This window comes from Armigeres subalbatus, chromosome 2, assembly GCF_024139115.2.
Source record: "Armigeres subalbatus isolate Guangzhou_Male chromosome 2, GZ_Asu_2, whole genome shotgun sequence".
NCBI classification, from domain to species: Eukaryota; Metazoa; Arthropoda; class Insecta; order Diptera; family Culicidae; genus Armigeres; species Armigeres subalbatus.
This window is the reverse complement of record NC_085140.1, coordinates 25,734,576-25,758,775: the sequence shown is the minus strand read 5'-3', so window position 1 is coordinate 25,758,775 and position 24,200 is coordinate 25,734,576. Positions and strand designations below refer to the sequence as shown.

Below are 24,200 nucleotides of genomic sequence, written 5' to 3'. Positions count from 1 at the left end.
CGGTAAATTTCCATTTTTCACCGGTGATGCTGTTTTGATTTGTACCGACTTTTTGTGCAGTTCAGCAATTTACGAATTTAATGATTTGTTCAGTAAAATAAGCAAACGTCAGAACAATAAACATAATGTTTTACCGAAACTCGGGAACTAATTACTGACAACCATTGGAGGTCCACTAAAATACTAGTAGTTCAGTAAAAAATAAATTTTGCAGTTCAAACTCAGTAAACAAAATACCGAACATCGAAATGCTGGTTAAGTGTGTAGATAAAGTGTAATTGAGCAATCAGTGAAGGAAGGTGCTAAGTTCCTCCACTATAGGGTACTTTACCCTAGCACACTATGATTTCCAATAATAAAGATGAAAAAAATTCCTCTACCGTTAAAACCCGAGTGCATTTACCATGGAACACCCGCAACACCATGGAATACCCGAATTCGTTCAGGAATGTTTTGTTGATTGGCTTTGAAACCCATTTTTAAACATGTTAAACTGAGGACGTTTAGATTGTTCGTAATCGAATCACCTACCAAAGAATTCCGGAGCTTGTTTATTCGGGGGGTATGGTAACTACTCGTACTATCTTGCAACATTATAAAACATATTACAGAATAAGTACATTGAAGGCCATTTGAACGATTTCTTACACAGATAGAAAAATCCACTGAAATTTACACTAAAAATCATGCACATAAATGGAACACCATTATTAGCGTAATTCCACGCAGGATATAACCTAAATGTATACAATATTTGACGTGAATCGTCATTATTGCATACAAGTTGTAAGCAATATTGTTAGGAAGAGGGCCATTTCAGCGTAGAATAGCGTAAATTTCCGCATGTCAAGTTTTACGTGCTGTTTATTTTTCATTTTTTTTTCTGTGTATATTATCGCTTTCGTTCTAAATAATCTTTCCGATATTCCCAGAAATAAATTACTTTTTGTTCAACCTTGGCACTCATTTTGTGATTTTTCTACAATGTCCATCATGCTTTACAAAATATAAATACATATATAGATTCACAAACTTAGTACAACAGACGATATTTCAACAATTTTCAACGGAATTGGCTATTCTTCAGGTATTTCCAAAAAGCGGTTCCCATGAAAATTAGCCACTGGGGCCCTCCTTAGCCGTGCGGTAAGACGCGCGGCTACAAAACAAGACCATGCTGAAGGCGGCTGGGTTCGATTCCCATTGCCGGTCTAGGCAATTTGCGGACTGGAAATTGTCTCGACTTCCCCGGGCATAAAAGTATCATCGTGTTAGCCTCATGATACCTATACGAATGCAAAAATGGTAACCTGGCTTAGAAACCTCGCAGTTAATAACTGTGGAAGTACTTAATGAACACTAAGCTGCGAGGCGGCTCTGTCCCAGTGTGGGGATGTAATGCCAATAAGAAGAAAAAGAAGAATAAAAAGAAGAAGAAGAAGAAGAAGGAGAAGAATTAGCCACTGACGGTTCATGTCAATGATCGAAACTATGTGATTGTTTAGAACTGGTATAAATTACACTACCTTCTGATTGTTTGTGCATTTTGCAGTGTACATTTATGCAGTACTTAAATGTAGATCTATAGCAGTACCAGACAAGTCCTTAAGTCAGTTGGAAGAGTAGCGGAGTGTTGGTGCGCATTTATTACTAGGGGAGAATGGTCCAAAATGCACCCTTGGGGCAAAATGGCCTCACTCTTAAAATCACTCATATAATCTGTTATAGTACATTTATGAGCGAATATTACCATTACAATTCATAATGATTCGATGATGGATAACATTTAGCTCCATTGGAAAAATTTAGCAAAATCCCTTCATATTCACTCAAATTTAACGATTTGCTATTTTTCCACCACATCCGTAAGATTGTAGTTCAATCCATTAAGAAATAACAAACAACCATGCGTTCATCATCATTTTACATGCAATTGAGTCATTTTAGACCACCATTCGGGCGTTTTGCCCCAGACCTATTTTTAAAACATTTTTAAATGCGTTAGAAAGTCATGAAAACCTTATTGTTTTGAATAGGAGATCATTGTGAAATGTAGCTGGGTTTGTAAATTTTGCACCTATACGTTGAAATGACTGGGTATTTTTGTTTATATGGGCGAAAACATCGAAAAAGCTTAAGTGGTGCCTTTTGGACCGTTCTCCCCTACTATTATTGTAGTCTTTTTTTAATGACGAGCGTCGATCTGAACCCACAATCATTTCATTGGAACATGAAACCCATTTTGTACAGTGTCAAACCTAATCATTGTACAAAACAAACATATAGATGCACATTTTGAAAATATTTGATGAAATTAGTTACTTGGGTTACCGGGAACACGGAAGTTAGTTTCACTGAGGGTGTTCATCTTGAAACACATCTTACGGCATGTCAAATTTGATGGTTTTGCAAAATAAGGTGTACCAGTCGTGACCATAGGCCATATGGCCAAACAATCATCTTGATCAAATTGAAATATTGCAAAAATAGTCAGCAAAACAGCCTAAAAAACAATATCGATGGCACCATATTAAAATCAAAGTAGAATGTGTGGTCTTCCTTAGCCTTGCGTTTGACACTTGACAAAATTATTTGTGTTATCCCTAACAAAGAAAAAAAAATACCAAAGATTTGAAGTCACAAATTGGCTGTGGCAGCAACAAACTTGTGTGACCAGTTATTTTATGGGTCTAAACAGTTCTTCGCGGAAATTTCCACTCCTTAGCTTCGTCCTCTTTGGAACAGTGCATGGGGACGAATAACCTAACCAAAAGAAACATTTATTCAGACGCTTACCATCCTGCATGACAATGCCACTTTTCATCGTCTAATGTAGCGACGATAGCGATATTTTACATTTGCACGCAAAGTAATCTCGAATTCAATAGTATTTGCTGATAATTTTTGTTCAACACTATCGAAAAATCACAAAAACCGAAAAACATCTGCATATTGCACTCTCCACATCATCCGTCAATCGTTGCACTCGGAGATCATTGCTGCTATCACAACGTGAAGCACGGGTGCAAAGGGCAGCGATTAATTACCACAAAGCATGTACAGCGGTAGATGAAGTGCATCGCTCGATGTTTCCTCCCAAGATTTACTTTATTCTGATCCATTTTTTTTCTATTTTTATGCCATCTTACCTTCAACGATTAGATTTCCTATCCAAACGATAATCCTCAATTTCACTGAATGCGTAAAGCGGCGACAGTTCTTCGCTCCAAATTCACACTTCAAACACCATCGGAATCTTCATGATCTATTATTCTTCAACTAGCGCACAGTCCAACAACGGATCGTTACAACGAAACACACAACCAATACCAACTGTTGAAACCCCACAAATTAAACTCGATCAATTGTCGTGCAACGATTCACCTATTGTTCTCATCACTGATCACGCAGCCAACAATTCAAACAAGCCGTTAAGATAAGTACTTGCAATCAATTAGCAGCAAACAGATAATAAGTATGAAATTGAAATGGAGGAAATTTATTAAGTTTTTTTTCTTCCTATCAGTAGCAGTAAAAACAATTTGCGTGCATTATGCACGACGGTGATCTTGACACTGAAGCATCAGACTACGAGAGAGCCGCATTTCACCAAAGTATTCAACGATCACGAATGATTCATTTTCAGCGAAATCTCTCGAAATTTGTCACTCTCTCGTTTCCATTTAATTACCATTATTGAAATAAATAACTGCATTGTTATTTTAAGAAACAATAACACTTATAAATTGGAAAATAATTATTTAATGTTGGAATCGACTGAACTTAAAACGAGATATCTACTAGGGACACGGCAGGTATTTTCGTCTGTTCGTCATAGTCTCGAATACCAATAAAAGAGACGCTTTTTTGTAAAACTCATACGTACCAAATCGTAAGCTCAGGAGAAACGTTCTGCTATAGTGGAGTTCTAGCAAATGTACGTTGCTTTCGTTGGTTTTAGGCCCTACGACGATGGACGGAAATACCTGCCGTGTCCCTATGTAGATATAGTCTTCTCCGAACGTATTTATTGCGCCCGGTCGTCCACGTGTTGTCTTGTGGCGGGAGCGTTACCCATGCATTCAATTTTATAGCAAAGCTCGTTCGTTCTCAATTTTATCTCAAAAGCTTTAGTGCGCAAGACTCACCGCAATTCCATCAGGGGTGTCATGAATGATGAAGCTTTTGATGTGCTTTTGCTCGTTTTTCAATACGGTAGTAGTAATTCACCTACTTTTATATTATTTATTATAGGCCAACAGGCTAGAGTGCTCTGGACGTTATGATGTTTGTAACCTGGCACAATATCAGCTTGTTATATCACGTGATTTAAACGCAGTGGAGTATTCAATAAGCATATCAACAAGTAGAATATCATTCATACACATCAGTGTAAATTGAATGTTTATTTGAAGGTACATATCAAACTTACTGTTTGAACAAAAAATGGTGTTTCAAAGTATACAGCTTTAATCTACTTGACTTTTGAAATTCTTTTTGATCTTTTAACAACAGCAGTAGATTTTAGCGCTTCAGACCCCATTAGACTTTTGGCAACACGTTCGGAACGTTTTAACAATTTCCATGCGGATTTCGGTATTCATGTCACTTTTTACGCGATTTATGAACGCTGAAAAGTATTTTCAAAAATTCAAAAAAAAAAACAATGACTTCCCAAGATCTAATATTGCTTAATCTGAATGTTATCACAATCGAATAGAGTTTGTATACATAAAAGGCGATAAAAATGTGCTACACCCGGAGTGATGTGGAAATTATTATTGGTTTAAGCATTGCACAGTGGATAAACTCGAGTTTATTTAGTAGGAGGAAGTAATTAGCTTAATCCGTAAGGGCCCAAGTGAAGAAAATCAAATTCAAAAGTTATCCCGGAGGTCACTGGGTCAAATGCGATCAAATTGGACATTTTTTGGGACCAGATGAGATTTGTTTTCAATTCAACTGGCCTTTTTGTAGCTTGTCCCAGAAGTCCCTGGGGATCTGGGATAGCGGACAAAAATGGAATTAGTCTGGACCAGGCAATATTGGTACCTCCATGGACTGAGTGAGTAATTGAACGTGTTTCATAACGGACGCGGATCCGGATGTTTAGTCTTTTCGTGCATTCGGAAAATATAAATCAATTTTTTGAATGAATGTGTTTCGAAACGGTCCGGGTTGATTTCATCTAGCTACTATTTCACATCCCCTGCGACTTCCAGAGTCACCAAAAATAATACCAAACCATCATATTCGCAATTCATGAAGTATGAATCAAACATTGCCTGGTCCTGACTGATTCTATTATTGGTCGCTATCATGGGTCCCAGGGTTTCTCGAAGTTGGCTAAAAAGTAGCCAGGTGAGTTGAAACTTAGAACAAAAATGGCATATTCGCAAAGTCTTTTGAAATGTATTGCCATATACCCATATTGTCTGGTCCGGACTAATTCCATTAATGACCCCAGTGTCTTCCGGAATCGGCTAAAAAGTGACCAGATGAGTTCAAACTAAACACAAAAATAGCATATTCACAAAGTACTTTGAAATTTATGAAGTTTGATACTCATTGTCGTATCCTTAGGAGACGGCTGCATCTGAATCAGCCGTCTCCAGCTGCTGCTCGATCCACAGCAGCTCCGAAGCACTACTGCTTCCCGCGAAATACATCACAAAACTGAACTGAATGCTCACTTCGTTCAACTGTCCCCCTCGCATCATGACTCCTCTCAATCCCTCCACTCATGTTGCACGAATCAGAATGGTTCTATTTTTGGCCACTTCCCTCGGCGGCTTGCTCCGTAATCAATCGGTTGGCCACAATCCAAACCTGCCGAAACACTATTTGCTCCAATACATGATGCATGGTAATAGGGACAATCATTTTGTGTGAAATTGAGGAAAGTTTTCTCATTTCCGGCCACAAGGACATTTCCGATTCTAACAACATGTTTCCGGAAACTAAAAACCTGTACGGATCCAATGCTGAAAAATTCAAGCATGAACAGTGGCATTTTTAATTTGACTTTCTTCGCTTGGGCCTACACGAGTTAATGATCAATCCCCTTAAAAGTGAGATATATTTAGGCTCAATGTCGAGGCATAATATGCTTCAATACTACCTACACGGGGAAGGGTCGTTTTGCCAAAACTCATTTGTCAGAATGCCACTGACAACAATCGATATTTTTCAGAACACCATAATCATTCATGGAACAATTTCTTATTTATACTGTGTAACAATACGGCAGCCCTTACTTTGCACCGTTCAATGTGGAAAAACGATCCATAAAAGAATGAAAAACGATCCATAAATAACATCTGAATGTTCCATAAAACGCTACCATAAATCCATAAAATAGTTCGAGAGATTCCATAAAGAATATTTTTATGATCCATAAAACTTTGAAAAATGATACATAAAAACTATATATTGATCCATAAAATTCCAAATTTGCGCAATTTATATCCTGATGATGATCCATAATTTCAGCCATATGATCCATAATTTTGGTCATATGATCCAAAATTTTGATAATGTGATCCATAATGCTTGGAAAGAAGGCCAATGAAATTGATCCACACATTTTATAAAATCTATAGATTATTTATCAAATTTTATGGATCATATCATCAAAACTATGGATCATTTGAACAAAGTTATGGCCAGAATTATGGATCATATGACTAAAATTATGGATCATATTACTGAAATTATGGATCGTCATCACGATAAAAAAATGCGCAAATTTGAAGTTTTATGGATCAAAATATAGTTTTTTATGAATCATTTTCCAAAGATTTGTGGATCATTTGTCATGTTTTCATGGGAAAATAGCAAGAATTGTATTGTTTTTCTTGACCATGTTAATGGAACATATTTCCCAATTAATTGCTAAATTTTAGCTTAGTTATGGATCGACAAATTATTCTTTATGGAATCTCATTAACTATTTTATGGATTTATGGTAGCTTTTTAAGGAACATTCAGATGTTATTTATGGATCGTTTTCAGTTTTTTATGGATCCGTCTTTATCGTTTATATGCAAAAGTATGTTTTGCCGTAACAATACACAGTCGAGGAATTTAGTCATTTATAGGCTTCTATTCTATTGTTTTTCTCCCACAATCATTTACACAAATCGTCAAAAATTGCACATATATCCTTTTTCTATATCCACGACTTTTTTTCAACTTGTTCAACATTCTTAGATGGCTTTATATTCTTGGAAGCATTGTTCTTACATTCTTGGTTTTCTTTAGTAGAGTATCTGCTCTTTTACTTCATAACATGTGCCCATATTAACAACAATCAAAAACGAAGGATTGGGGATCAAATTGATCTGTTTCTTATTATTGTGATGTTTTCGGTAGTGAGCACGCACGATAACAAAATAAAACGACAGAGATTAAGTCAAAATCGTTTCTTGTGCAAATATCTTTTTTTTTTGGAGCGTGTTATTAAGAAAGGAACAAATATGTCAGGACGTCTGGATTTTATGAGCAGCATTCCCTCCTAATCCCATGCAATATCTTGCTCTTCGTAATTCACATGATTTCCCCGCTTAAAATTAATATCTAATTGAAATGCTGATAGTATGTAGGTGCGGCATATCACCCCGATTTTTTTTATTGCGGCATCTATACCGATTGTAAGGGATAGATGCCACATCACTCTAATTTTTATTCAAAACGTAAGCTGCTTCCAAACATAACCTACAAGCTTTTTAGAGGATTCACATATTGAAATAAACATGTGGATTCGTAAGAATTTTCGCAAAACCGTACGAAAAATCTTTATTAAAAATTGTGTTAGAAATTTTACGGCCTCTGCCGCATAAATAAAAGTGTATAACTGTCATATTACTTTTTTGACTGATAAGAATGAAAAGTAACTAATTACGTTATTGTTTTCGCTACAAAAGACACAGTCTTACGTACATTTGTGCCAATGAATAAAGTTTAAAATTCAGGACTCTTGATCCGGAAACTGGCTTCAAACCTTTTGTTTTCATATGAACACTGCTCATGGCATTTTTTAATTTATCGATGCTTGCTAGAAAACATCCAGCACGTCGGAAAGTGGAACAAAAACGGATTTTACGAACCACCAGAAGGATGCACAGATGGATGCCAGATCTTCTGGCACATATTATTTCTCGGGTATTTCAAATGTCACTAACTTTCGTGCATTCATCGAAGCATCGAAAATGAATGATGTCATTTGAAGTGAAAGCCGTGCCTGATTAAATAAACTACAGTTTATTTCTATTCTTTGAATTATGTGTCCAAATTTTGGCGCAAACAAGCCTTACGCTTACTTTCTTCCCAATTACACTTAATCACCTTGCACTTCTGTTCCAGATCCCATTCGATTTTGTCAGCATTCAGTTTTGGCAACATTCGATTTTGGGAATATTCGATTTTAGTAACACAGCTATTCGATTTTGATGTGACGATTGGGCAGATCAAGCATCCGAAAGATATTCAATTTGCAAAAAAGAGCTAATACCGCAGTGGAGGTTGGTACTCGGATGCTGGTGGCTTTTCCGCAAACGTGACCTTGAGGTGGTCTTCTTGTGTAGGGGTCATTACGCCTATCTACCCGAGCAAAGGCAGATAACTGAAATGATATCAAACTGATAACACGATTAGTTATCCTTATTATTATATATCCTTAATATCATCTTGATATTTAGTTATCAATCATGTGATTACCTGATAACTGAATAATAACAAAATTTATTATCAATACAAATTTGGTATTTTCTTCTAAATTTCACGTCGTTCAGATATCGGGCTAAGCATTCTATTCTTTCAAACATATTGTACCGCACATAAAAAAATCTACTCATCCGCTTATTTTTCGACGCAACCAAAAATAAGCGCCAAATAGTCTCCTAAGAAAAACATACCTGTAGCAAAAAAGCTACTTTGATAATTTTGAAAATTTTACCGCAACGTGGTGGTTTGAAGCACCTGCTGATAGCATTGATAGCACGTGCTGCGGATAAATTTTTCAGATCTGTGGAAGCCTTGAAAAATGATCACGAAAGTTTTCATTTTGTTCCAAGGCACAATACTAACTTCTGCTAAATGTACCCGGCCTATGCTATGAATATGCGTGACAAGAACTGTTTCCAAACACTGTTAACCGATTTGCTCACAACAAATTGCATTCGACGTAGAATCCTGTCCCGTTGTTTCCTATTGAAAATTTGCCATATCGGACTGTGGGATCGAAAGTTATACCATTTTTTTTTCTGGAAAAATCGCTAAAAAAAAATGTCACTCGTTTTTCAGGCACTTTTTCTCAACCGATTTGCTCGCATTAAGGGCCGATGCCCACGTAGCGTTTTTTTGAGCTGCGTGCACGCCGGGTCCACGCAAGGCACCCAGCATCAAATGTAGTCGTGCACACGTTTACGTTACACGTTTATGTTACACGCTGTCAAATCGTGATGAATTCAAATAAACATCCCCAACCTCCCTTTTTGAAATCTATATAAATGAGACCTCCGGATAACACATTAGTTATGAGTGGATTGAACGGTTCTATTGACAGTGTGAATATGGGATAAATGGCTAAAATGGTGTGATTAGCCTCAACGTAGCAGTGGAAATAAAAATCAAAATTTATGAGTTACCCACTGGTTGAGCTCAAATAGATCCAAAAAATGGAGGTTGGGGATGTTTATTTGAATTCATCGCGATTTAAGAGTTGTAGGGGGATTTGAATAAATTTTAAGTTTTTCCTATACAAATTTCCATATAAACATAAATTGACTTCGCGCCACCCCTAAAAGGCCACCGAATTGCCTGAAATTTTGCCAGGACTCCTATATTATCAAAATGATGCTAATAAACATATGGGAGTTGGAATTTTCGAACATTTTTGAAATTTGAACTGCCCTAATGTACATATATAAGTCTATAGACTTCATCTATTCCCAAGCAACACAAGTTCAACAAATCTGATTGCAGTAACCATATTGTGACTGAATCCGGTCATATATAAGTTACTGTGATTGATGTGCAATATGTGTGCTTCTCAGGTCGCTCGCAACAGATTGCATTCGACGCAGGATCTTGTCCCATTGTTTCCTATAGAAACTTGGCCGGATCTTACAATTGGGTCAAAAGTTATGGCGAAAATACTAATTTTAAAACTACAAAATAAAATGCCATTTTTTGCTCTTATGCTCATCCGATTTGTTTGCAACAAATTGCGTTTGGCGAGAATTTTTTTATGCATATAAACAAATATGAAAAATAAGACCAATTCACATATTGGTGTTATTTTAGATTTTTCCAAACCTTTTGAACGAACGAGAAAGGCACCATCACCGCTAGGTGGATTAATCTGGGTTTTTTAATTACTTTATTTACGTGATTTCGGATGAACCAGTTTATCGACCAAATGTGTTAACTCTTTATGAACTGGTGAACAATGGTAGTGAGAAGAACACACGGCAATTCTTGTTACAAAACAAAATTTTTAGCAAGAAATGGTGTTGTAGATAGAAATAAATCCCGAATTTGTAGCTTTACTGGTGATACCCTAGAAGCAAGGCAAGGATGTGGCTAGGGCTCCGATGCATGGCCAAATAACAGTATTACTGTTCTGTTTTCTCAAGAAGGAATTGATAAGGGCGAGCCTTCAATGAGATTGTTCTCTGTGAAGGGTCTAAATAGCGGGACCTTGTCATGATACTCTTAAAAAAGAAAACAAAAACTGTTTCGAAACCGATACTGCATTGCTTCTCAAAAGTAATGGAGTAATTCGACATGCACTTAATACTAAGAATACGGGTAATGGGTTTCAGGCCATTTAGCCGAATGTCGTTTAGCCGAATGAAGTTTGGCCGAACGCCATTTGGACGAATGCCGTTTGGCCGAAAGTTAAAAAAATTACCTCAGATTACGAGTAGTGAATAGTGAGTAATGAGAAGTAGGAAGTGAGAAGTGAGAAAAAGTGAGCTGTGAACTGAGAACAGAGAACTTCTTCCTTCGTCCTTCTCCCTTCTTCCTTCCATGGTGCCCCGGTAGACCGTTATTATAAAATAAAAATGTTCATCAAAACCAAGTACAGGGCTCGATTCCTGTGGTAATTCTGCACCTTTGGACCAATTTTTAAAAAAATCCCTAGGAGGAATATCGAGAAATCTTGATTTGAAGTTTTGTATTGAGAAATTTCAAAAGAATCTATATTTTAATTCAATAATATGCCCAAAATACCTTCAAAGCCGTCCAAAAAGTGGTCCAAGTTGTTTTTAACCAGTTTGCATTTGTTTCCTTTATTTCAATTATAAATTTTTACAACTGATTAAGCTCACCAAACTGACTTAGGTATGTTTTTTGTATGGCTTGAAGCCGGCTATCTTCAAAACTGTTCAAAACCATTCATGAATTCACGTGCAGACTGCAGATTCTTTGTTGAATGCCATTATTAAAGTTTGTATTTTTTTATTGTATTCACAAATGTATTCGAGCATCAGAAGTAAAGATTGGAGTATGGAAAAAATTGATGAAAAGACCTACAGCTTAAATATTTGTTTAAAGAAGTGTAGTTGTTTAGCATTATATAACAGGTTAGATCTTCGGCAGATGCTGTAACAATTGAATTGATAAAGCTCCATCATATTCTGAGATTTCCCCGCAAAAGGATCATCGGACTGGTAATGACTCCAAAGATGGCGGTAAGGAAAAGCTACGAGTGAGCTCGGCATATAGAATGAGATCTCGAGAACCAAGGAAACATCAGGAAAAATGCACAAGAGAAAGAAAAAAAATTACAAGCTTTGTGCATATTTTTTGGGTTTTCGGTTACGACGAAGAAATATCGGGACTGATTTGCGATTTGGGCGTAACTTATTTTGTAAACAAACACTGCTGCATGAATTCCGGAGAATGCAAGCGTTTTCATTCCAAACTATTTCCCTTATCTGGTAGAGGAAAGCTTAATCTGTTGTATCCATACCGTGGTTTCCTCATGAAATACTTGTTTTAGCAGCAATTCGCCTCCCAATGTTTGTTTACAAAATAAGTTACGCCCAAATCGTAAATCGGTCTTTTAAAAACACTTTAAAAAAGAAACAAAATGAACCTTTGCTTATCTCCGTCACTACACATCTAGTTCGGAATTGTTAATACGATTTTGATGTTGCTCGAGAAGCGCCATGTTGAGTAAATTTATGGATGAACCAAGTACAGATGAGGTATCAACAAATTGCATAGAGTTCACTAGAATCCCGATCTTTCGGATAACGGCAATAGTCTGCTTAAACATTAACAATTTTCTAATTAATATTCTAATCTGCAGTCGAAACACGAGCATGGTTTTGAGGAAGCAATTGATGGCTTTGCTAGCAGCTGGAAAAAGCCGCAGCTTCCATTCACGACAAAGTACCATATCTTGAATTATCATGTTTCTGAGTTCTGTTGAGGTACCTAAATAGGTTTTGGCTTACACATCAAACATGCTTTTTCTAGTCCGTTGATTAGAACTTTGACGAGATTTGGCAGCAAAGATCGGTTAATAAGTGCTGTGATCGAGTATAACAGCTTCTAACTACTATTATTCTACACGAGCTCTGGTGTTACTTCTCTCCATTATGATCATAAACACTAAATTAAAATGAATTTTTACCTTTCATTCTATTAAACATTGAAAGGAACACTTATACTAAACTCGAGCAAGTTAGCCATATAAAAACATACTTAAGTCAGTTTGGTAAGATAAGTCAGTTGTAAATATTTATAGTTCTAATAACTGCAAGGCGTGCTTAGGGCCATCTTTGGCGTTGTGCAAGAGAATGGTGTGTGGCGGCGAAGCTTGAAACAAGAGCTCGCCCAGCTCTACGGCGAACCCAGAAGGTAGCTAAAGCTGAAAGGGTACGATGGGCAGGGCATATTTCAAGAATGCCGGACAGCATCCCTGCAAAGCTGGTGGTTACTTCCGACTGGCAGGTTCAAGAAGAATTGAAAGACATCTATCTAGGTGGATTAAGCAGGATTTTTGGTGATATTTTTGGATTCTTATATAGATTCTTTTGAAATTCCTTAGATAAAAACTTCAAATCAAGATTTCTCGAGATTCCTCCTAGAGATTATTTTAAAAATTGGTCCAGAGGTGCAGAATTACCACAGGAATCGAGCCCTGTACTTGGTTTTGATGGACATTTTTATTTTATAATAACGGTCTACCGGGGCACCGTGCCTTCGTGTTCTTCCTTCTTCCTCCGTCCTTCGTCTTTCCTCCCTTCTCCATCCTCCCTTCTTCCTTATTCATCCTATCTTATTTATTCTTCCTTCTTTCTTTCTTCTTCCTTCTCCCTTCTTCCTTCGCCCCTTTTCCTTTTTCTCTTTTCCTTCTTTCTTCTTCTTTCTTCATTATTTCTATTTCCTTCTTCCTTATTCATTTCTTATTATGCATTCTTTCTTCTTCCTTTTTACTTCTTTCTTCTTCTTTCTTCCTTCTTTCTTCTACTTTCTTCCTTCTTCCTTTTTTCTTTCTTCTATCTTCCATCTTCCTTCGTCCTTCTTCCCTTTTCCGTCTTTCTCATTTTTCATTTTTTTCTACTTTCTTCCTTCCACCATCTTTTTCTACCTTCTTCCTTCATCCTTCTTCACTCCTTTTTTTTCTTCCTTCATCCTTCTTCCTTTACCCTCCTTTCTTCTTCCTTCTTCTTTCTCCTTCCTTCCTTCTCCCTTCATCCTTCTTTCTTTTTCCTTCTTCCTTATTTTTTCTTCCTTCTTCTTAATTCCATCTTCCTTTTTTCTTCTTCCTTCTTCCTTCTTTCTTCTTCCTTCTTTCTTCTACCTTCTTCCTTCTTTCTTCTTCCTTCTTCCTTCTTCTTTCTTCCTTATTTCTTCTTACTTCTTCCTTCTTCCTTCTTCCTTCTTCTTTCTTCCTTCTTCCTTCTTCCTTTTTCCTTCTTCCTTCTTCCTTCTTCCTTCTTCCTTCTTCCTTCTTCCTTCTTCCTTCTTCCTTCTTCCTTCTTCCTTCTTCCTTCTTCCTTCTTCCTTCTTCCTTCTTCCTTCTTCGTCCTTCCTTCTTCCTTCTTCCTTCTTCCTTTTTCCTTCTTTTTTCTTCCTTCTTCCTTTGCTATTCAACATACTAATAAATGATTTGAGTGTATTACTTTTACGTGAAGTTAAACGATTTACAATGAAATGGAAATGTTAATATCATCTTCCAAACTTAGACGTACATGTTCATGTTAGAATTAGAGGCGAAAGTGTAGAATAGATAGAAACGCATGAAGAAAACAGAACTGTGCAATAAAAATCCTATTCGACTAGATGCTGATGTCATATTAGAAATTTGGAGACAGTACTCGTCGATAGAAAATCCTTCCGCACGCGATGGCATATGAGCAAATCAAACCACCTTCCTTTTGCCAGTGGAAATATATCAGCTTCCACACTGATATTCTTCCCTCCCCCTTCATACGGGAGTTTGGCAGAAGGAAGATCGTGCGATATATGACATCACAAATATTGCCCTCCGCTCGCTTTCAAATCGACTTCTATAAAAACATTCTTCATGCCAACCGTATCCTAACGGAACTATCAATTCTATACTTTCGCCTCTAATTCTATCATGAACATGTACGTCTAAGTTTGGAAGATGATATTAGCATTTTCATATCATTATTCAACATAGTTCTCGAAGCTGCAATTCGAAAGATCTAGTGGTTTTACTTCTTGGTTTACGGATGACATCGACGTCATTGATGAAGATCGGATAAGGCCTTCATGCGTTCCAAATGCCTCAATAAGTTTTTTCAAAACTAACAACGCAGTCCAAATGAAATTGATCGCGATGTTGAAATAGTTCGCATGCATTGTGGTTGTCGACGAGTTCATATATCTTGGAACACTGACATGTGATTATGATGTTAACGGCGAGGTTATGGCTGTGAGATCCTCTACGGCTTACACACCCAGCTAAAATCTCGCAGCTTACAGACACGGAGAAAATCAATTCTGTACAATTTTGTCTGGATGAAAGCTGTCTGTTTTACATATTTTTGCAGACAGATTTAGCCTGGAAGTAAAAAACTACTAGCTCTACTGCAGCTCCAGTGACCCATTTCAGACTGCCAGGTATTTCATGACCAGTCCGAGATCACCTTTGCTTATAATAAGTCCTATTCACTACCATTAACAATTGGATAATGGACTCATAAGCAAACTAAGGGATTTAACAAACCAGCGCGTATTTACTTATATTCATGTAGAAAAAAAACATTTAGAAGCAATCTCACGAAATTATTCCATATCCAAAGACCAGACACTTCAAGTTCGATGAGAATATCTGTCGCATTTCCCCTGCAGGCATGAGGAGCACTTGAACGGATCTCCTACTGGCCGTTGTCCCGAATGACCGGTGCTGCACGTCGCTGACGTTATAAATTGATGGCGCTTATTTTTTTTTGCGTTGGTTGGTTGAACGTATTACGTAAGGCCAGGGCCAGGCTTTGCCGGGAGGGGGCGCTGCCGACAGTTTTCGTGGGCCCCTAAATGTACGCAAAACTTTGATTTTTGTACATAAAATTTTGTGTGGACCCCCCTCCCCTTAAATCAGGCCCTGCGTATGGCATAAACTTTAATCATATCAGAAATACTTGATAAAAATGAAAATATAAATCCCGATAACTTATTGAAGCTTTCCTTGGAACAGTTATCCACTAGGGCACTGCAAGGAAAATTTTTTTTCTCTTCGTTCGTCATACATTTCGACATTTACTGGCCTTGTTGTTTTCTAATTTATTTGCAGCGATAAAGAGAAAAAGCAGCTTATGCAGTTCCCTCAAGCATAAAAAAAATACTTTGAACACTGAATATTTTTAGTCCATCGCGTTCACTTTCCACTCGCACTTTTACGTGCTTTTACTTCACAGATAGTATAGTTTTAATCTTTAACATTATATGAAAATCGTTAAAACGTCAGATTTCAATACAGTGGTTGTATTACAATCTTCCAAAATTTTATATGCCAAAATTTCATACTGTTTCTGTAAGGTTCTTATGGAACGTACACACAGTTCGACCAACATTGACTCCACCTCTCGTTTATTCAAACATTCATCAAGATTTACCAACAGCGGCACGAACAATCAATTTATTCGACTAACAATATCACACACGAACGACCGAAGCGCCAACTTGAGCACCAACCATCAAAAAATATATGGGGGTTTGTGCAACTTCACTACAAATGCTCAAACATGTTCGGCGAATCTTGACTCCACCCCCGACAACTCAAACCAAAATCAAACCGTTTTAATTTTTTCCAACCGAGCCGCCAACTGTCAAATGGTTGTTCGAACAACTTCACACACGTTCAAACAAAGCAGCAACCGAAGCGTTTTCTTGGGGGCGGAGTCAATGTTCGTCAAACTGCTTGACTGGTGTGTACGTTGCATTATGCAGATTCAGTACAGAAACTGTATGAAATTTTGACAATCTGCCATTCGCTGGTCGGGCGTAGGAATGTCCTGAATTGCTGAACTGCTGTGTTTTTCAGATATTTAATCACAAGGAAATGTTTTGTAGAGGCCGATTATTTATTTAAATGAACCAAATATTTTTTTCAAAATTCAACTTAGGACTCTAGTGTTTCTTATATATTGTTTATGCATAATTCAAATAATAATAAATTTTGTGTCAATATTTAAACTAAGTTCCATTCCTTGGTACTTGATCCTCCTCCTAACAATTATGTTTACTTCGGTCTCCAACATAACATATGATACACCCTTCTAAACGTTGGACCTCCTTCCATACGGGTAGAACTATTTTAAAAGTGCATCAGTGATTTATCTTTACTATCCTCGTATTTTCTCGCCCTATTTCTTACACAGATAGAAAAATCCACTGAAACTTACGCTAAAGATGATGCACATAAATGGAACGCCATTATTAGCTTAATTCCACGCGTGATATAGCCTAAATGTATACAATATTTGACGTGAATCGTCAATATTGCTTGCAAGTTGTAAGCAAACTTGTTAGGAAGAGGTCCATTTCCGCGTAGAATACTGTAAATTTCCGCATCTCAAGTTTTACGCGCTGCTTACTTTTCATTATTTTATTCTGTGTACACATTGCGCATTGCGAATGGCTATTTGTATCAAGATAATTATTTTTAGCGAAAATTATTGTATTGTATATATGTACTGTTTAGTAGAATATTTTTACTGCAATGAGACAAAAAAGTACTATGTAATTGTTTTTTAACTACTATATTCCCTCAATAGTACTAGCAATATTTAAAAATTAAATAACTCATTATTTATTAGACAGAAAAACAAACGAGAAAATCAAAGATTCGTTGATCCACATCATGCATTGCATATTTGGCATTCCCACCGTCTTCGCTTCCGCTTTTGCAACCAAAGTTCTTCATTTTTCACACATATGTACATTATTACCTTCATACTCGTTTTCCGCTCGTTAGTGATTATCGTTTAACTCCAGAACTATGATGATATGTGCTGTGCGTTATTACTTAATGGCTTTCCGTCCCCAAACATGTCCGTCCAGTCGACCAGCTCATGCTCATAAACCCCACTTTCCGGTTTGCACATGATACAGAACTGCCCTTGCATGTTGGTTGGTTAGATAGATGCTATGCTGTTTGTGTTTTAAATCCATCCAATCCAGAAGTTCTTGAGGAGCGTTTGGGATGGTGGCGAATTGGCGAGGGAAGGTGCCGCCACAGTCTCAGTCTAATTTATCTTCCTAGCAGCGCAAAGTTGGCAACGACATTAATTAAAAGAGCAACAAGGCTGCCGCTTCGACGAACCATGGGTTAAACGTGTTGTTGACAAGTCCGAAAACAATAATGAAAAAAATATTGAAATCATCACAGAACATATTGCACAATTAGCACAGCTTAAAATCAAACATGAAGCCTTAAGATGAAGACATTTTTTCTCCAGAATGCTCCCATTGTGCAGCGTCGTCCGTCCGCGCAGTCAACCGGTCAAACAAAACCCGTATTGCTCATTGCTTCATTGCAATGAGCAACGACGATGACGACAACGGGGCGGCATTAACTAGGACCAGCCCGAGTGACGATGAGGAGAATTATTGCAAATGCGGGTATCTATCAAAATGTGCTCGCTCTCAAATGGCTACGGTTGTCGAGTGTCATTGCAAGTGACGTGGACACTTATCCTTGTGTGTTGTGCAATCAAGCGGAGTGGACCCCACGAAATCAATGGCACCGAGCTCGATTGGTTGACGGCGGAGATTTGGCTGTCGGTTGGTTGTAGGAGCAGTTCATAGAGCTCACAACACGCGCGCAGTGCTTTTTACTTACCGATTGATCGAACAATGTGGCTCTGACTTGTGCAAGCAGTGGGGCCAGTTGTTTAGGTAGTTAAATTATTATTTCAAGCAAACAGGGATTTCATTAATTTTTTTGTGATGTGAAATCACTTTTATTTTTGGCAGTTTATAACGCAGTTTATTACCTATAAAAACTTTCTACTTTTCAACGCAATTTGTTGGCTTAATTTGTGTTATTTGGTAGTCCAAAAAGTCGCAAATGCATTGCCTGGGCAAAACGCCCCACCTTAACCAAAAACGTTTCATAGCCATTCATCAGTATTTTATCTTTCCCATAATAAAAAGGTTACAAACCTTTATATACTTGACATTAAAAAACTAGCATAAGTCCATTTAAGCAGGATTGTATTACATTTCGATTGATTCCATATAATTTAAAACAACTGCTGCTGAGCTCTCTACGCTTGTGTCCAGTAGGTAAGAGCATATTGTCCTGTCTGTACTGCAGTCTTTTTTACCAGTGAAATATATTTTCTAAAAACGTTACATTTTAAAAAACGTTACAGGTGCCGGATTCGTAGCTCATTTGGTGGCGTTTTGGGGTACGCGCCTTACTGTCACGGCTGTTTGATGACGACTGACAACTTGTTCTTCTCGTAGGCATTCCTCCAACGTTACCCGGATAAAATGGCAACCGAACAATGCAACATCATTGGATACACGACATGGACAAACGGACACAATGGACTCACGATGAGATGGGCAAGCAACGACAACAATAACAAATTATGGATAACTAAAAATAGATTCTGCGTGGATTCTGTTGAACTCAGAGTGCCACCAAATAAATATATGAGTTTAAAAAAAAAAATCAAATTTTTAACTTTTTGAATTTTGTTATTTTTTAATACAAAAATACTTCCATATTCACATAGTATGATGGCCTTACAAATATTAAAAAAAAGTACAAACTGATATTTAACTTTAGTTAGTTATAGTTTGCTAGAAATCAAAGGAGGGCGTTTTGGCCAGGGGGCACATTATACCGTCTTACCCTACCTGTGTCGCACAGCCCGGAAAGAGTGCTAGCCATAAGTACTGATTTGTTAGTTTCTCTAAAATGAGCAATGAGTAATGAAATGAATATTCCCCGAAAACATTTAATTGTGTGGAGAGAAAAAGGTAAAGCGGAGTCACGAAAGACAGTGACCATGTTGCGACAACCACCGTTTTCTTAGGTGGATCTCTCTTCGTGGCTGACAGAATAATAGTACCAAAAATAGTTCCAAATACCAAAAAATAAAAAATATTCAAGAATAGTTCCAAATAAAATAGTACCAAAAATAAGGTAATCTTCATTGTTTCCACATTTAACAATAACCTGGACACCCAGAAAATATCGTGGCCAGCGATAAATATCCCGGGATATCTATTTTGAAACCAATATAAATGTCTTTCAAAACTACAATTAATTCCATCACCGTTATCATGACTCCATTCGATTGTACCATGTTTAGCATAAACTCCTTAGGACATTATACGTTTGTTATTAGGTCTCTTGGCGAAACGGTCGTTTAGCAGAATGGTCGATTGGCTTAATTGTTATTAGAACAAATATACTCAAGTAAGCGCGAATCTTCCTAACGTGCAAGGCTTTTTTTAGGTTTCTCTCTATTTTTAGGAAAATTGAGTAGCCACAGAGCCATTAAGGGCAGTGCATGTTTTAGTCGTCGCAAAAAGAATCTATCTTGTGTTCGATGGCTCATGCGCATGCTCCAGTCGAAACAAGCGCGATCGTCAATAGTTTGCATTCGGACATTCGGTTGAAAGTGTCGTTCAGCTGAATTGGTCATTTTGGATATTTTCAAGACATTAACGGGAGAATCTTTTGAATTTCGCCTCAGAAATTCGTTAAACTGAATATTTATTAGGAAATTATTCTCAGATTTTCCACGGGAATAACTTTAGAGTTTTGAGAACTATTTGAGGGAACCAAGAGGAGCTCTTTGGATTTACCAAGGAAAATTGTTTGACATGAGAATCTCTTCAGAGCTGTTACGGGGAGGTTGTTTCAAATTTCTATAGGAAAATACTCGAAATATCCACGGAAAGTTTTTTTTTATTCCTTTCTTTATTTGTTAGGCACTCTGTGTTACTTAACCGGTACTGTGCCGAGATCTACTGTGGTATTCTGCTGTACAGAATCCACACAGAATCTATTTTTAGATTTCCATTACCATTATTGTTGTCGGTGCCAGTCCATCTCGTCGTGAATCCATTTTGTCCGTTTGTCCATGTTGTGTATCCATTAGATCGTTGTATTGTTCTGTTGCCATTTATCCGGGTAACGTTGGAGGAATGCCTCCGAGAAGAACAAGTTGTCAGTCGTCATCAGGCAGCCGTGACGGTAAGGCGCGAACCCCAAACGCCACCGTATGGGCTGCGGATCCGACGATTGACGAGGGTTTGGTGGAGGGGCTGGGAATCGATCCCATGACCATTCGCTTGTAAGGCGAACGTGTAGCCAACCACGCTACGGGACCACCCATATGATCCACGGAAAGTTCTTATTGAGTTTCTGTTGAGAATTCTTTGAAATTTACACAGAATTGTGACTGGTAAAGGGATGCTTTAACGTCGACTTCCTCAATCTATTTAGATTATTTAAGACAACTAGTTTTTTATCCATTATTAGAGTGATATTTTCGCAGGGAGAAATTCAACACTAGATGGCATAGGTCAACTTAAAAAAAATTCGAAATATACTCGGAATTTTTAAGCTACTATTTTGGATTTCTGCAGAAAATTCTTTCTATTTTATTTCTTCAGTTTATTGATATTTTTCGGTGAAAACTAAACGCACACTTCAGACCTTGCATGACCTTACATACTGCTTTTCAGCCAACATCAGAAATGCAATAAATCAATTGCTCACCACATTATTGCAAATCTGATGATGGCTGAAAGGCAGTAGGCCGAAACGTCATACAAAATCTGAAGTGTGCGTTTGGTTTTCACCGAAAAATATCAATAAACTGGAGATATAAAAGTTCACGGGGACCCAAACCCTACCAAGTCTTTTTTTATTTTCGATACGAAATTCTTGGGAAATTCCATTGGCCGAAAGTGACAGACGGCCGAAATAGTAATTTGGTCGAAAAGCCGTTTTCCCTGAGGGAAGATCCATAAAGTACGTCACGCAAAAATTGGCGATTTTCAACCCGCCTTCCCCAATTCGTCACACTTTTTGTGTGACACCTCAAAAATTTGTGTATTTGTGGACCGTCACGCTACTCGGCCCCCCCCCCCCCCCTAAAAGCGTGACGTACTTTGTGGATGACCCCTAACAGGTTGTCTGGCCGTTGTTGGTTGGCCGGAAATGCCGTTTAACAGAAATATTTTTTTGACAGAATGGACCATTTGGCCGAAAATGTCATTTGTGCCTCTCTACTTTTAAGCCGACACTGCCCTAGTAGCACAGTTCATATCGATTTGGTTGCAGCAGCTGCAATATGGCTGGATTTGGTCGCAAATGAGTCATAGTGACTGATGTGTAACAAGTGTGCTACTCGGGTGGCCTTTAGGCCAAAATACATTTTGCCAAAACTAAGCAAAACTAAACGTTTGACTGAAACTGTTATCGGGACAAAAGGAACGTTTGACCGGACTTGTAAAAAGTTGTTTGCCCTAAAAGGTCATTTGGGTGAAAATGGCGTTAGACCGAAAAAGTCTTTTTACCAAAAATGCCGTATGGTAAGAATTGTCATTTGTCAGAAAAAGCCATTCGGCCCTTTGAAAATTGTCGTTCGGCTGATTCGATCATTTTGACAAAAAGACGTTTAGCAGAATAGGTCATTTGACAAAAAATGCCGTTTGGCCGAAAGGGTTGCTTTGAGACATTCCGGGCCAAATGACTATTCCCACCGAACGGCATTTTCGGTCGAACCATTTAATTCAGCCTAATAACCAGTTCAGTTGAATGTCCATTTCAGTTGCATGTCGATTTAGGTCAAACCATTATCGACCTAATAACAGTTTCGGAGATAACAGTAATTGATCCTCCGGAAGCTCCTGAACATGCATAAAAGTGTTTTTTCATTTGTCCTTGAAAGCTACCTTTTCCTAACCATTGGTAAAGAAATCTAAGAGCTAGATCAGAGCCTGTGAAGTGACTAGAATTAGCTCCAGAAGGTCACCAAGTGTCCCTCCGAAAGATGTAAATAACCTGGATAAAGTCGTAAGTCGCAATGACGAATTAAAAAGCTTTTATAAGTGAAAAAATGAGTCAAAGCATGGTGCTGTACTGGTTTTGCAATTACAATGCTGCAGAGACCGATTTTGAAATAGTCCAACTTATGTACGTACAATTGCAAACTTGAAACCATTCAGACGACCAATTGGAGTAATGGCTAAAATTTATTTCAGAACTCCGCGGATTGTCGTTTTATTTCATTTTTCAACTCATCAAAACGAAAAAAAAACAATAGAAATAATAAACTCTGTAACATTCTGGCGAATTTTGTTCCGATTCACCTTAAGTTTTTAGCAATCTTGCTGTCCTGAAATAAATGTTTCGTCAATGCAACCGAGCAATCTGTTGACGTGTAGGATATGGTACTATCAGAATTTCTCAAGAATCTAAAGATTTGAAAATTGTTTCGAATATTTTTACGTTGAAATCCAATGTTTTTTTTTTTTTTTTATTGAAAACAACATTTTAAGCAATCCTCCGCGGAAATTCTAAAGAAGTTTTCGTTATACTTCCGGAAAATTTCTCGTGAAAATTCCCGCGGAAATTCTTAAGAATTTACTGTTTTATCATTGGCCGTGCCAAACTAGCCGTCTTAATTATACTAGACTGAGAAAAAATCCATTCTACCAGCCGCACTCTCATACAATCATGAAGAATTTTCTGTGAAAATTTCGAAGAATACTCAAAAAAAACTTATCAGGAATTTTCCGTTGATTTACGAAGATTTACCAGCAGAAGTTAAGAACAATTTTTCTTGAAAATTCTGAAGTTTCTTATGTAAATTGCAACTAATTTTCTACTGAAATCCAAACAATTTTGTTTGGTTATTCCAAAGATTTCTCGAAACTTCAAAGCAGTAGTGGGAAATCCGAAAATAATTTCCAAATTTTGGAAAAATGTATTGTAATGTAATTTTCTGGAGAAGTTCATGAACTTGTTCATTCATTCAATAGATTCTTCCTTTATTATCTTGAAAATATCCCGAAAAAAAGCAAAAAAAAAATCTTAAAGAAAAGTAATAAAAAATAATCGTCACGCCGGCCAAAATGGCTTTTGGCGTCACGCCGAAAACATCGCCGCCGCCGAACAAAATGTTGACAAACGTCACCGCCGACGAATATCGGACCGGCGCACACCTCTATCCTCACTTACTCTAGTTTCTTAGGATGGCACTTTCCCAGGTAATAATGGCGTAGAATGATAGTATAAGTTAATTAGACGGAAATTAAAAAAATGTTGGTTAAACAGAACCTTTATTGCGTTTCTCTAAGTAACTCTAAGTAGTATATACTTTTATTCTAAATAAATTATTTTCAAAGATTGTCATTTTACGATTAATCGGTATCTGTGGGTGTTGAAACAAATGTGGCGTCACGCCATCTGCTATCTCCATGCAACATGTATATGCAACGCTACATTTTTTGCTAAGTCGTCGCATCGTACACACAAAACCCTTTTGAATTCAAACTTAATTGTTTCCTACCCTTTTGCACATTTTGCAACTATAGAAATGAAACTCACATTTTTCGAATTAATATTTAAGAAACCCCCTTTGGACTAAATAAATTAGTTATTACTTAAACCTAATCAACGCCGTGTCAAATCATTCGTCCCGCAAAGTGATCCCATAGTTGGTGTTTGCGAA

At 37.4% G+C, this 24,200-nt stretch overlaps 1 protein-coding gene across 1 annotated transcript in view; it reads right to left on the bottom strand.

The window, feature by feature from the left end:
- The window catches only part of LOC134218291 (uncharacterized), a 37,219-nt gene extending 33,647 nt beyond the window's left edge, over positions 1 to 3,572 (bottom strand). The window contains exon 1 of the mRNA XM_062697226.1: positions 3,150 to 3,572. The gene's annotated coding sequence lies outside the window, so the exon portion shown is untranslated. The remainder of the gene's footprint in view (positions 1 to 3,149) is intronic.
- Between the last annotated feature and the right edge of the window lie 20,628 nt (positions 3,573 to 24,200).